At 37.8% G+C, this 13,229-nt stretch overlaps 5 non-coding genes across 5 annotated transcripts; all 5 read right to left on the bottom strand.

Moving 5' to 3' along the window:
• Window positions 1-1,159: 1,159 nt before the first annotated feature.
• On the bottom strand, window positions 1,160-1,232 carry TRNAF-GAA (transfer RNA phenylalanine (anticodon GAA)). The gene has a single exon. It is a non-coding gene; the product is annotated as a tRNA-Phe (tRNA).
• Window positions 1,233-2,908: 1,676 nt separating this feature from the next.
• TRNAF-GAA (transfer RNA phenylalanine (anticodon GAA)) lies at window positions 2,909-2,981 on the bottom strand. The gene has a single exon. It is a non-coding gene; the product is annotated as a tRNA-Phe (tRNA).
• A 2,845-nt stretch (window positions 2,982-5,826) lies between these two features.
• On the bottom strand, window positions 5,827-5,899 carry TRNAF-GAA (transfer RNA phenylalanine (anticodon GAA)). The gene has a single exon. It is a non-coding gene; the product is annotated as a tRNA-Phe (tRNA).
• Window positions 5,900-9,901: 4,002 nt separating this feature from the next.
• TRNAF-GAA (transfer RNA phenylalanine (anticodon GAA)) lies at window positions 9,902-9,974 on the bottom strand. The gene has a single exon. It is a non-coding gene; the product is annotated as a tRNA-Phe (tRNA).
• Window positions 9,975-11,650: 1,676 nt separating this feature from the next.
• Window positions 11,651-11,723, bottom strand: TRNAF-GAA (transfer RNA phenylalanine (anticodon GAA)). Its single transcript has one exon. It is a non-coding gene; the product is annotated as a tRNA-Phe (tRNA).
• Between the last annotated feature and the right edge of the window lie 1,506 nt (window positions 11,724-13,229).

Raw genomic sequence — 13,229 nt, 5'->3', positions numbered from 1 at the left:
TGTGCCGAAACCCGGGATCTTTAGATCTTCAGTCTAACGCTCTCCCAACTGAGCTATTTCGGCCTGCCAGCTGCTATAGTATTCAGCCTCTTTTTTTGAACAATCCCAGAACAGAGATGCAGAACCTGGATTTTCAATCTGAGGTTAGAGCTGTGTTTTAATGTGTCCTGCATTGTTCAGCAGCTAACTGGTGAAATGGGTGAGTAGCGTTTTTGGGATAAATGTTAGGTCGTTTTTCTTTGAAAACTCTGAGTGGACCAGCACTGTATTACACAGACGTATGTCGCCTGAGTAGGTAAGCTATGTCATCTCAATACTGACAACTTTGTTCAAGGAGAAGTGAAAGCTGATGCAGACAAGAGTTTACTTTGAAAAAAGTATAAAATGGGATAAATCCGTCATCAAAGCTGATGGCAAGAGAGGTGGAAGCAAGTTTAGAAGGAGGACAGAAAGACAACTTTTTGTTGAAGTTATCATGTTGTTGATCAGTTGATAAAATATTTTGAGAAATAAAGAAAAAAAAACTAGTGCTGATTTCAAGAAATATTTTGCAAGAATGTAGGATCCCCTCGCACTGTGCTGAAAGTCAGGATTGAATCAGGTACCTTAAGCTCTTCAGTCTAACGATCTCCCAACTGAGATATTTCAGCCAACAAGTCCCTGTGGCCTCCTGATGTATTATTAATAATTGTAGACGATACATACAGAACCTGGTCATTCTATTTACGTTTATAGTTATGTGTTAAAGTGTCCAGTATCATTCAGCAGGTAACTTGGTCTGATGAGTGAATATCCTTTTTAGGGGACAAGGTAGGTAGAATTTTTTTTTCTAAACTCTGAATTGACTTATACTCTGAAACACAGACCTATATGGCCAGGGCGTACAAGCTATGTCATCTGACTACTGACAGTTTTGTATAAGGGGAATTGGAGGCTGATGCAGGCAAAGCTTTACTTTAAAATAAAGCAAGAAGTTGCAAATAAATGAGGCATAGTTGAATACAAGAGAGGTGGAAACAAGTTTGAAAGGAAGACAGAAAGTAAATAATATGTTGAATTGATTGTGTTGTTGATCAGATTGATAAAAGGTTTTGATAAAGAAGAGCGTTGATTTAACTCCAAACAGCTTTTGTGACATGAAAAGCAGAAGTTGAAATTGTGCCGAAACCCGGGATTGAACCAGGGACCTTTAGATCTTCAGTCTAACGCTCTCCCAACTGAGCTATTTCGGCCTGCTGGTAGTTTGGGTCTTCATCCTTTGTTTTAAACTTCCCAAGAAAATAGATGCTCAACCTCATGCTAGAGCTATGTTTTAAGATGTCCTGTATCATTCATCAGTTAACGGGTGCAATAGGTAAATAGCATTTTTCGGATCCAGGTTAGGTAGCTTTTGTTTTTTACTCTGAATGGACTAGCACCATATTACACAGAGGTATTTGGCCTGAGTAGGTAAGCTATGTCATCTGAATACTGAAATCTGTGTTCAAGGAGAAGTGGAAGCTGATGCAGACAAGAGTTTACTTTACAAAAAAGCATGAAATAGGAAACATTTGTAGTCGAAGCTGAATGCAAGAGAGGTGGAAGCAAATTTAGAAGGAGGACAGAAAGACAATTCTATGTTGAATTGATCATGTTGTCGATCAGTTGATCAAACATTTTGATAAATAAAGAAAGAAAAACTTGAGCTGATACCAAGAAATATTTTGTGAGAAGCAAGAAACCTCTCAGACTTTTCCGAAACCCAGCATTGAACAAGGGACTTTTAGATTTTCAATCTAACACTCTCCCAACTGAGCTATTTCATCCAGCTGGCCATTTTGGCTTTCTGTTGTATTTTTGATAATTGTTAAAGATAAATGCAGACCCTGGTCATTCTATCTGCATGTGTAGTTATGTGTTAAATTGTCCAATATTATTCAGCAGCTAAATTGGTCTGATGGGTGAATTTCCTTTTTAGGAGCCAAGTTAGTTAGAAGATGTTTGTAAACTATGAACGGACTTATACTCAGACACACAGACCTATATGGCGAGGGTCGGCAAGCTAGGTCATCTGACTACTAACAGTTTTGTATAAGGGGAACTGGAGGCTGATGCAGGCAAAGCTTTACTTTCAATTAAAGGAAGAATTGGGCAATAAAGGAGGCAAAGTTGAATACAAGAGAGGTGGAAGCAAGTTTGAAAGAAAGACAGAAAGTAAATAATATGTTGAATTAATTGTATTGTCGATTATCTTGATAAAAGGTTTTGATCATTATAAACAACGTCAATATGAGTTGACTCCAAATAGCATTTGTGGCATGCAAAGCAGAAGTTCAAAATGAGCATAAACCCGGGATTGAACCAGGGACCTTTAGATCTTCAGTCTACTGCTCTCCCAACTGAGCTATTTCATCCAGCTGGCAATTTCGGCTTTCTGTTGTATTTTTTATAATTGTTAAAGATAAATGCAGAACCTGGTCACTCTATCTGCATGTGCAGTTATGTGTTAAATTGTCCAGTATTATTCAGTAGCTAAATTGGTCTGATGGGTGAATTTCCTTTTTAGGAGCCAAGTTAGTTAGATGATGTTTGTAAACTATGAATGGACTTATACTCAGAAACACAGACCTATATGGCGAGGGTCGGCAAGCTAGGTCATCTGACTACTAACAGTTTTGATTAAGGGGAACTGGAGGCTGATGCAGGCAAAGCTTTACTTTCAATTAAAGGAAGAATTGGGAAATAAAGGAGGCAAAGTTGAATACAAGAGAGGTGGAAGCAAGTTTGAAAGAAAGACAGAAAGTAAATAATATGTTGAATTAATTGTATTGTCGATTATCTTGATAAAAGGTTTTGATCATTATAAACAAAGTCAATATGAGTTGACTCAAAATAGTCTTTGTGGCATGCAAAGCAGAAGTTCAAAATGTGCCGAAACCCGGGATCGAACCAGGGACCTTTAGATCTTCAGTCTAACGCTCTCCCAACTGAGCTATTTCGGCCTGCCAGCAGCTATAGTATTCAGCCTCTTTTTTTGAACAATCCCAGAACAGAGATGCAGAACCTGGATTTTCAATCTGAGGTTAGAGCTGTGTTTTAATGTGTCCTGCAGTGTTCAGCAGCTAACTGGTGAAATGGGTGAGTAGCGTTTTTGGGATAAATGTTAGGTCGTTTTTCTTTTAAAACTCTGAGTGGACCAGCACTGTATTACACAGACGTATGTCGCCTGAGTAGGTAAGCTATGTCATCTCAATACTGACAACTTTGTTCAAGGAGAAGTGAAAGCTGATGCAGACAAGAGTTTACTTTGAAAAAAGTATAAAATGGGATAAATTCGTCATCAAAGCTGATGGCAAGAGAGGTGGAAGCAAGTTTAGAAGGAGGACAGAAAGACAACTTTTTGTTGAAGTTATCATGTTGTTGATCAGTTGATAAAATATTTTGAGAAATAAAGAAAAAAAAACTAGAGCTGATTTCAAGAAATATTTTGCAAGAATGTAGGATCCCCTCGCACTGTGCTGAAAGTCAGGATTGAATCAGGTACCTTAAGCTCTTCAGTCTAACGATCTCCCAACTGAGATATTTCAGCCAACAAGTCCCTGTGGCCTCCTGATGTATTATTAATAATTGTAGACGATACATACAGAACCTGGTCATTCTATTTTCGTTTATAGTTATGTGTTAAAGTGTCCAGTATCATTCAGCAGGTAACTTGGTCTGATGAGTGAATATCCTTTTTAGGGGACAAGGTAGGTAGAATTTTTTTTTCTAAACTCTGAATTGACTTATACTCTGAAACACAGACCTATATGGCCAGGGTGTACAAGCTATGTCATCTGACTACTGACAGTTTTGTATAAGGGGAATTGGAGGCTGATGCAGGCAAAGCTTTACTTTAAAATAAAGCAAGAAGTTGCAAATAAATGAGGCATAGTTGAATACAAGAGAGGTGGAAGCAAGTTTGAAAGGAAGACAGAAAGTAAATAATATGTTGAATTGATTGTGTTGTTGATCAGATTGATAAAAGGTTTTGATAAAGAAGAGCGTTGATTTAACTCCAAACAGCTTTTGTGACATGAAAAGCAGAAGTTGAAATTGTGCCGAAACCCGGGATTGAACCAGGGACCTTTGGATCTTCAGTCTAACGCTCTCCCAACTGAGCTATTTCGGCCTGCTGGCAGTTTCAGTCTTCATCCTTTCTTTTAAACTTCCCAAGAAAATAGATGCTCAACCTCATGCTAGAGCTATGTTTTAAGATGTCCTGTATCATTCATCAGTTAACGGGTGCAATAGGTAAATAGCATTTTTCGGATCCAGGTTAGGTAGCTTTTGTTTTTTACTCTGAATGGACTAGCACCATATTACACAGAGGTATTTGGCCTGAGTAGGTAAGCTATGTCATCTGAATACTGAAATCTGTGTTCAAGGAGAAGTGGAAGCTGATGCAGACAAGAGTTTACTTTAGAAAAACGCATGAAATAGGAAACATTTGTAGTCGAAGCTGAATGCAAGAGAGGTGGAAGCAAATTTAGAAGGAGGACAGAAAGACAATTCTATGTTGAATTGATCATGTTGTCGATCAGTTGATCAAATATTTTGATAAATAAAGAAAGAAAAACTTGAGCTGATACCAAGAAATATTTTGTGAGAAGCAAGAAACCTCTCAGACTTTTCCGAAACCCAGCATTGAACAAGGGACTTTTAGATTTTCAATCTAACACTCTCCCAACTGAGCTATTTCATCCAGCTGGCCATTTTGGCTTTCTGTTGTATTTTTGATAATTGTTAAAGATAAATGCAGACCCTGGTCATTCTATCTGCATGTGCAGTTATGTGTTAAATTGTCCAATATTATTCAGCAGCTAAATTGGTCTGATGGGTGAATTTCCTTTTTAGGAGCCAAGTTAGTTAGAAGATGTTTGTAAACTATGAATGGACTTATACTCAGACACACAGACCTATATGGCGAGGGTAGGCAAACTAGGTCATCTGAATACTAACAGTTTTGTATAAGGGGAACTCAAGGCTGATGCAGGCAAAGCTTTACTTTCAATTAAAGGAAGAATTGGCAAATCAAGCAGGTAAAGTTGAATACAAGAGAGGTGGAAGCAAGTTTGACAGAAAGACAGAATGTAAAAAATATGTTGAAATGGTTGTCTTATCGATCAGCTTGATAAAAGGTTTTGATCATTATAAACAACGTCAATATGAGTTGACTCCAAATAGCATTTGTGGCATGCAAAGCAGAAGTTCAAAATGTGCCTAAACCCGGGATTGAACCAGGGACCTTTAGATCTTCAGTCTACTGCTCTCCCAACTGAGCTATTTCATCCAGCTGGCAATTTCGGCTTTCTGTAGTATTTTTTATAATTGTTAAAGATAAATGCAGAACCTGGTCACTCTATCTGCATGTGCAGTTATGTGTTAAATTGTCCAGTATTATTCAGTAGCTAAATTGGTCTGATGGGTGAATTTCCTTTTTAGGAGCCAAGTTAGTTAGATGATGTTTGTAAACTATGAATGGACTTATACTCAGAAACACAGACCTATATGGCGAGGGTCGGCAAGCTAGGTCATCTGACTTCTAACAGTTTTGTATAAGGGGAACTGGAGGCTGATGCAGGCAAAGCTTTACTTTCAATTAAAGGAAGAATTGGGAAATAAAGGAGGCAAAGTTGAATACAAGAGAGGTGGAAGCAAGTTTGAAAGAAAGACAGAAAGTAAATAATATGTTGAATTAATTGTATTGTCGATTATCTTGATAAAAGGTTTTGATCATTATAAACAAAGTCAATATGAGTTGACTCAAAATAGTCTTTGTGGCATGCAAAGCAGAAGTTCAAAATGTGCCGAAACCCGGGATTGAACCAGGGACCTTTAGATCTTCAGTCTAACGCTCTCCCAACTGAGCTATTTCGGCCTGCCAGCAGCTATAGTATTCAGCCTCTTTTTTTGAACAATCCCAGAACAGAGATGCAGAACCTGGATTTTCAATCTGAGGTTAGAGCTGTGTTTTAATGTGTCCTGCATTGTTCAGCAGCTAACTGGTGAAATGGGTGAGTAGCGTTTTTGGGATAAATGTTAGGTCGTTTTTCTTTTAAAACTCTGAGTGGACCAGCACTGTATTACACAGACGTATGTCGCCTGAGTAGGTAAGCTATGTCATCTCAATACTGACAACTTTGTTCAAGGAGAAGTGAAAGCTGATGCAGACAAGAGTTTACTTTGAAAAAAGTATAAAATGGGATAAATTCGTCATCAAAGCTGATGGCAAGAGAGGTGGAAGCAAGTTTAGAAGGAGGACAGAAAGACAACTTTTTGTTGAAGTTATCATGTTGTTGATCAGTTGATAAAATATTTTGAGAAATAAAGAAAAAAAAACTAGAGCTGATTTCAAGAAATATTTTGCAAGAATGTAGGATCCCCTCGCACTGTGCTGAAAGTCAGGATTGAATCAGGTACCTTAAGCTCTTCAGTCTAACGATCTCCCAACTGAGATATTTCAGCCAACAAGTCGCTGAGGCCTCCTGATGTATTATTAATAATTGCAGACGATACATACAGAACCTGGTCATTCTATTTTCGTTTATAGTTATGTGTTAAAGTGTCCAGTATCATTCAGCAGGTAACTTGGTCTGATGAGTGAATATCCTTTTTAGGGGACAAGGTAGGTAGAATTTTTTTTTCTAAACTCTGAATTGACTTATACTCTGAAACACAGACCTATATGGCCAGGGTGTGCAAGCTATGTCATCTGACTACTGACAGTTTTGTATAAGGGGAATTGGAGGCTGATGCAGGCAAAGCTTTACTTTAAAATAAAGCAAGAAGTTGCAAATAAATGAGGCATAGTTGAATACAAGAGAGGTGGAAGCAAGTTTGAAAGGAAGACAGAAAGTAAATAATATGTTGAATTGATTGTGTTGTTGATCAGATTGATAAAAGGTTTTGATAAAGAAGAGCGTTGATTTAACTCCAAACAGCTTTTGTGACATGAAAAGCAGAAGTTGAAATTGTGCCGAAACCCGGGATTGAACCAGGGACCTTTAGATCTTCAGTCTAACGCTCTCCCAACTGAGCTATTTCGACCTGCTGGTAGTTTGGGTCTTCATCCTTTCTTTTAAACTTCCCAAGAAAATAGATGCTCAACCTCATGCTAGAGCTATGTTTTAAGATGTCCTGTATCATTAATCAGTTAACGGGTGCAATAGGTAAATAGCATTTTTCGGATCCAGGTTAGGTAGCTTTTGTTTTTTACTCTGAATGGACTAGCACCATATTACACAGAGGTATTTGGCCTGAGTAGGTAAGCTATGTCATCTGAATACTGAAATCTGTGTTCAAGGAGAAGTGGAAGCTGATGCAGACAAGAGTTTACTTTACAAAAAAGCATGAAATAGGAAACATTTGTAGTCGAAGCTGAATGCAAGAGAGATGGAAGCAAATTTAGAAGGAGGACAGAAAGACAATTCTATGTTGAATTGATCATGTTGTCGATCAGTTGATCAAATATTTTGATAAATAAAGAAAGAAAAACTTGAGCTGATACCAAGAAATATTTTGTGAGAAGCAAGAAACCTCTCAGACTTTTCCGAAACCCAGCATTGAACAAGGGACTTTTAGATTTTCAATCTAACACTCTCCCAACTGAGCTATTTCATCCAGCTGGCCATTTTGGCATTCTGTTGTATTTTTGATAATTGTTAAAGATAAATGCAGACCCTGGTCATTCTATCTGCATGTGCAGTTATGTGTTAAATTGTCCAATATTATTCAGCAGCTAAATTGGTCTGATGGGTGAATTTCCTTTTTAGGAGCCAAGTTAGTTAGAAGATGTTTGTAAACTATGAATGGATTTATACTCAGACACACAGACCTATATGGCGAGGGTAGGCAAACTAGGTCATCTGACTACTAACAGTTTTGTATAAGGGGAACTCGAGGCTGATGCAGGCAAAGCTTTACTTTCAATTAAAGGAAGAATTGGCAAATAAAGCAGGTAAAGTTGAATACAAGAGAGGTGGAAGCAAGTTTGACAGAAAGACAGAATGTAAAAAATATGTTGAAATGGTTGTTTTATCGATCAGCTTGATAAAAGGTTTCGATCATTATAAACAACGTCAATATGAGTTGACTCCAAATAGCATTTGAGGCATGCAAAGCAGAAGTTCAAAATGAGCCTAAACCCGGGATTGAACCAGGGACCTTTAGATCTTCAGTCTACTGCTCTCCCAACTGAGCTATTTCATCCAGCTGGCAATTTCGGCTTTCTGTTGTATTTTTTATAATTGTTAAAGATAAATGCAGAACCTGGTCACTCTATCTGCATGTGCAGTTATGTGTTAAATTGTCCAGTATTATTCAGTAGCTAAATTGGTCTGATGGGTGAATTTCCTTTTTAGGAGCCAAGTTAGTTAGATGATGTTTGTAAACTATGAATGGACTTATACTCAGAAACACAGACCTATTTGGCGAGGGTCGGCAAGCTAGGTCATCTGACTACTAACAGTTTTGTATAAGGGGAACTGGAGGCTGATGCAGGCAAAGCTTTACTTTCAATTAAAGGAAGAATTGGGAAATAAAGGAGGCAAAGTTGAATACAAGAGAGGTGGAAGCAAGTTTGAAAGAAAGACAGAAAGTAAATAATATGTTGAATTAATTGTATTGTTGATTATCTTGATAAAAGGTTTTGATCATTATAAACAAAGTCAATATGAGTTGACTCAAAATAGTCTTTGTGGCATGCAAAGCAGAAGTTCAAAATGTGCCGAAACCCGGGATCTTTAGATCTTCAGTCTAACGCTCTCCCAACTGAGCTATTTCGGCCTGCCAGCTGCTATAGTATTCAGCCTCTTTTTTTGAACAATCCCAGAACAGAGATGCAGAACCTGGATTTTCAATCTGAGGTTAGAGCTGTGTTTTAATGTGTCCTGCATTGTTCAGCAGCTAACTGGTGAAATGGGTGAGTAGCGTTTTTGGGATAAATGTTAGGTCGTTTTTCTTTGAAAACTCTGAGTGGACCAGCACTGTATTACACAGACGTATGTCGCCTGAGTAGGTAAGCTATGTCATCTCAATACTGACAACTTTGTTCAAGGAGAAGTGAAAGCTGATGCAGACAAGAGTTTACTTTGAAAAAAGTATAAAATGGGATAAATCCGTCATCAAAGCTGATGGCAAGAGAGGTGGAAGCAAGTTTAGAAGGAGGACAGAAAGACAACTTTTTGTTGAAGTTATCATGTTGTTGATCAGTTGATAAAATATTTTGAGAAATAAAGAAAAAAAAACTAGTGCTGATTTCAAGAAATATTTTGCAAGAATGTAGGATCCCCTCGCACTGTGCTGAAAGTCAGGATTGAATCAGGTACCTTAAGCTCTTCAGTCTAACGATCTCCCAACTGAGATATTTCAGCCAACAAGTCCCTGTGGCCTCCTGATGTATTATTAATAATTGTAGACGATACATACAGAACCTGGTCATTCTATTTACGTTTATAGTTATGTGTTAAAGTGTCCAGTATCATTCAGCAGGTAACTTGGTCTGATGAGTGAATATCCTTTTTAGGGGACAAGGTAGGTAGAATTTTTTTTTCTAAACTCTGAATTGACTTATACTCTGAAACACAGACCTATATGGCCAGGGCGTACAAGCTATGTCATCTGACTACTGACAGTTTTGTATAAGGGGAATTGGAGGCTGATGCAGGCAAAGCTTTACTTTAAAATAAAGCAAGAAGTTGCAAATAAATGAGGCATAGTTGAATACAAGAGAGGTGGAAACAAGTTTGAAAGGAAGACAGAAAGTAAATAATATGTTGAATTGATTGTGTTGTTGATCAGATTGATAAAAGGTTTTGATAAAGAAGAGCGTTGATTTAACTCCAAACAGCTTTTGTGACATGAAAAGCAGAAGTTGAAATTGTGCCGAAACCCGGGATTGAACCAGGGACCTTTAGATCTTCAGTCTAACGCTCTCCCAACTGAGCTATTTCGGCCTGCTGGTAGTTTGGGTCTTCATCCTTTGTTTTAAACTTCCCAAGAAAATAGATGCTCAACCTCATGCTAGAGCTATGTTTTAAGATGTCCTGTATCATTCATCAGTTAACGGGTGCAATAGGTAAATAGCATTTTTCGGATCCAGGTTAGGTAGCTTTTGTTTTTTACTCTGAATGGACTAGCACCATATTACACAGAGGTATTTGGCCTGAGTAGGTAAGCTATGTCATCTGAATACTGAAATCTGTGTTCAAGGAGAAGTGGAAGCTGATGCAGACAAGAGTTTACTTTACAAAAAAGCATGAAATAGGAAACATTTGTAGTCGAAGCTGAATGCAAGAGAGGTGGAAGCAAATTTAGAAGGAGGACAGAAAGACAATTCTATGTTGAATTGATCATGTTGTCGATCAGTTGATCAAATATTTTGATAAATAAAGAAAGAAAAACTTGAGCTGATACCAAGAAATATTTTGTGAGAAGCAAGAAACCTCTCAGACTTTTCCGAAACCCAGCATTGAACAAGGGACTTTTAGATTTTCAATCTAACACTCTCCCAACTGAGCTATTTCATCCAGCTGGCCATTTTGGCTTTCTGTTGTATTTTTGATAATTGTTAAAGATAAATGCAGACCCTGGTCATTCTATCTGCATGTGCAGTTATGTGTTAAATTGTCCAATATTATTCAGCAGCTAAATTGGTCTGATGGGTGAATTTCCTTTTTAGGAGCCAAGTTAGTTAGAAGATGTTTGTAAACTATGAACGGACTTATACTCAGACACACAGACCTATATGGCGAGGGTCGGCAAGCTAGGTCATCTGACTACTAACAGTTTTGTATAAGGGGAACTGGAGGCTGATGCAGGCAAAGCTTTACTTTCAATTAAAGGAAGAATTGGGCAATAAAGGAGGCAAAGTTGAATACAAGAGAGGTGGAAGCAAGTTTGAAAGAAAGACAGAAAGTAAATAATATGTTGAATTAATTGTATTGTCGATTATCTTGATAAAAGGTTTTGATCATTATAAACAACGTCAATATGAGTTGACTCCAAATAGCATTTGTGGCATGCAAAGCAGAAGTTCAAAATGAGCATAAACCCGGGATTGAACCAGGGACCTTTAGATCTTCAGTCTACTGCTCTCCCAACTGAGCTATTTCATCCAGCTGGCAATTTCGGCTTTCTGTTGTATTTTTTATAATTGTTAAAGATAAATGCAGAACCTGGTCACTCTATCTGCATGTGCAGTTATGTGTTAAATTGTCCAGTATTATTCAGTAGCTAAATTGGTCTGATGGGTGAATTTCCTTTTTAGGAGCCAAGTTAGTTAGATGATGTTTGTAAACTATGAATGGACTTATACTCAGAAACACAGACCTATATGGCGAGGGTCGACAAGCTAGGTCATCTGACTACTAACAGTTTTGTATAAGGGGAACTGGAGGCTGATGCAGGCAAAGCTTTACTTTCAATTAAAGGAAGAATTGGGAAATAAAGGAGGCAAAGTTGAATACAAGAGAGGTGGAAGCAAGTTTGAAAGAAAGACAGAAAGTAAATAATATGTTGAATTAATTGTATTGTCGATTATCTTGATAAAAGGTTTTGATCATTATAAACAAAGTCAATATGAGTTGACTCAAAATAGTCTTTGTGGCATGCAAAGCAGAAGTTCAAAATGTGCCGAAACCCGGGATCGAACCAGGGACCTTTAGATCTTCAGTCTAACGCTCTCCCAACTGAGCTATTTCGGCCTGCCAGCAGCTATAGTATTCAGCCTCTTTTTTTGAACAATCCCAGAACAGAGATGCAGAACCTGGATTTTCAATCTGAGGTTAGAGCTGTGTTTTAATGTGTCCTGCATTGTTCAGCAGCTAACTGGTGAAATGGGTGAGTAGCGTTTTTGGGATAAATGTTAGGTCGTTTTTCTTTTAAAACTCTGAGTGGACCAGCACTGTATTACACAGACGTATGTCGCCTGAGTAGGTAAGCTATGTCATCTCAATACTGACAACTTTGTTCAAGGAGAAGTGAAAGCTGATGCAGACAAGAGTTTACTTTGAAAAAAGTATAAAATGGGATAAATTCGTCATCAAAGCTGATGGCAAGAGAGGTGGAAGCAAGTTTAGAAGGAGGACAGAAAGACAACTTTTTGTTGAAGTTATCATGTTGTTGATCAGTTGATAAAATATTTTGAGAAATAAAGAAAAAAAAACTAGAGCTGATTTCAAGAAATATTTTGCAAGAATGTAGGATCCCCTCGCACTGTGCTGAAAGTCAGGATTGAATCAGGTACCTTAAGCTCTTCAGTCTAACGATCTCCCAACTGAGATATTTCAGCCAACAAGTCCCTGTGGCCTCCTGATGTATTATTAATAATTGTAGACGATACATACAGAACCTGGTCATTCTATTTTCGTTTATAGTTATGTGTTAAAGTGTCCAGTATCATTCAGCAGGTAACTTGGTCTGATGAGTGAATATCCTTTTTAGGGGACAAGGTAGGTAGAATTTTTTTTTCTAAACTCTGAATTGACTTATACTCTGAAACACAGACCTATATGGCCAGGGTGTACAAGCTATGTCATCTGACTACTGACAGTTTTGTATAAGGGGAATTGGAGGCTGATGCAGGCAAAGCTTTACTTTAAAATAAAGCAAGAAGTTGCAAATAAATGAGGCATAGTTGAATACAAGAGAGGTGGAAGCAAGTTTGAAAGGAAGACAGAAAGTAAATAATATGTTGAATTGATTGTGTTGTTGATCAGATTGATAAAAGGTTTTGATAAAGAAGAGCGTTGATTTAACTCCAAACAGCTTTTGTGACATGAAAAGCAGAAGTTGAAATTGTGCCGAAACCCGGGATTGAACCAGGGACCTTTGGATCTTCAGTCTAACGCTCTCCCAACTGAGCTATTTCGGCCTGCTGGCAGTTTCAGTCTTCATCCTTTCTTTTAAACTTCCCAAGAAAATAGATGCTCAACCTCATGCTAGAGCTATGTTTTAAGATGTCCTGTATCATTCATCAGTTAACGGGTGCAATAGGTAAATAGCATTTTTCGGATCCAGGTTAGGTAGCTTTTGTTTTTTACTCTGAATGGACTAGCACCATATTACACAGAGGTATTTGGCCTGAGTAGGTAAGCTATGTCATCTGAATACTGAAATCTGTGTTCAAGGAGAAGTGGAAGCTGATGCAGACAAGAGTTTACTTTACAAAAACGCATGAAATAGGAAACATTTGTAGTCGAAGCTGAATG

This window comes from Triturus cristatus, chromosome 8 (assembly GCF_964204655.1).
Source record: "Triturus cristatus chromosome 8, aTriCri1.1, whole genome shotgun sequence".
NCBI lineage: Eukaryota > Metazoa > Chordata > Amphibia > Caudata > Salamandridae > Triturus > Triturus cristatus.
Note: the sequence above shows the minus strand (reverse complement) of the source record. Positions and strands in the feature narration are given on the sequence as shown.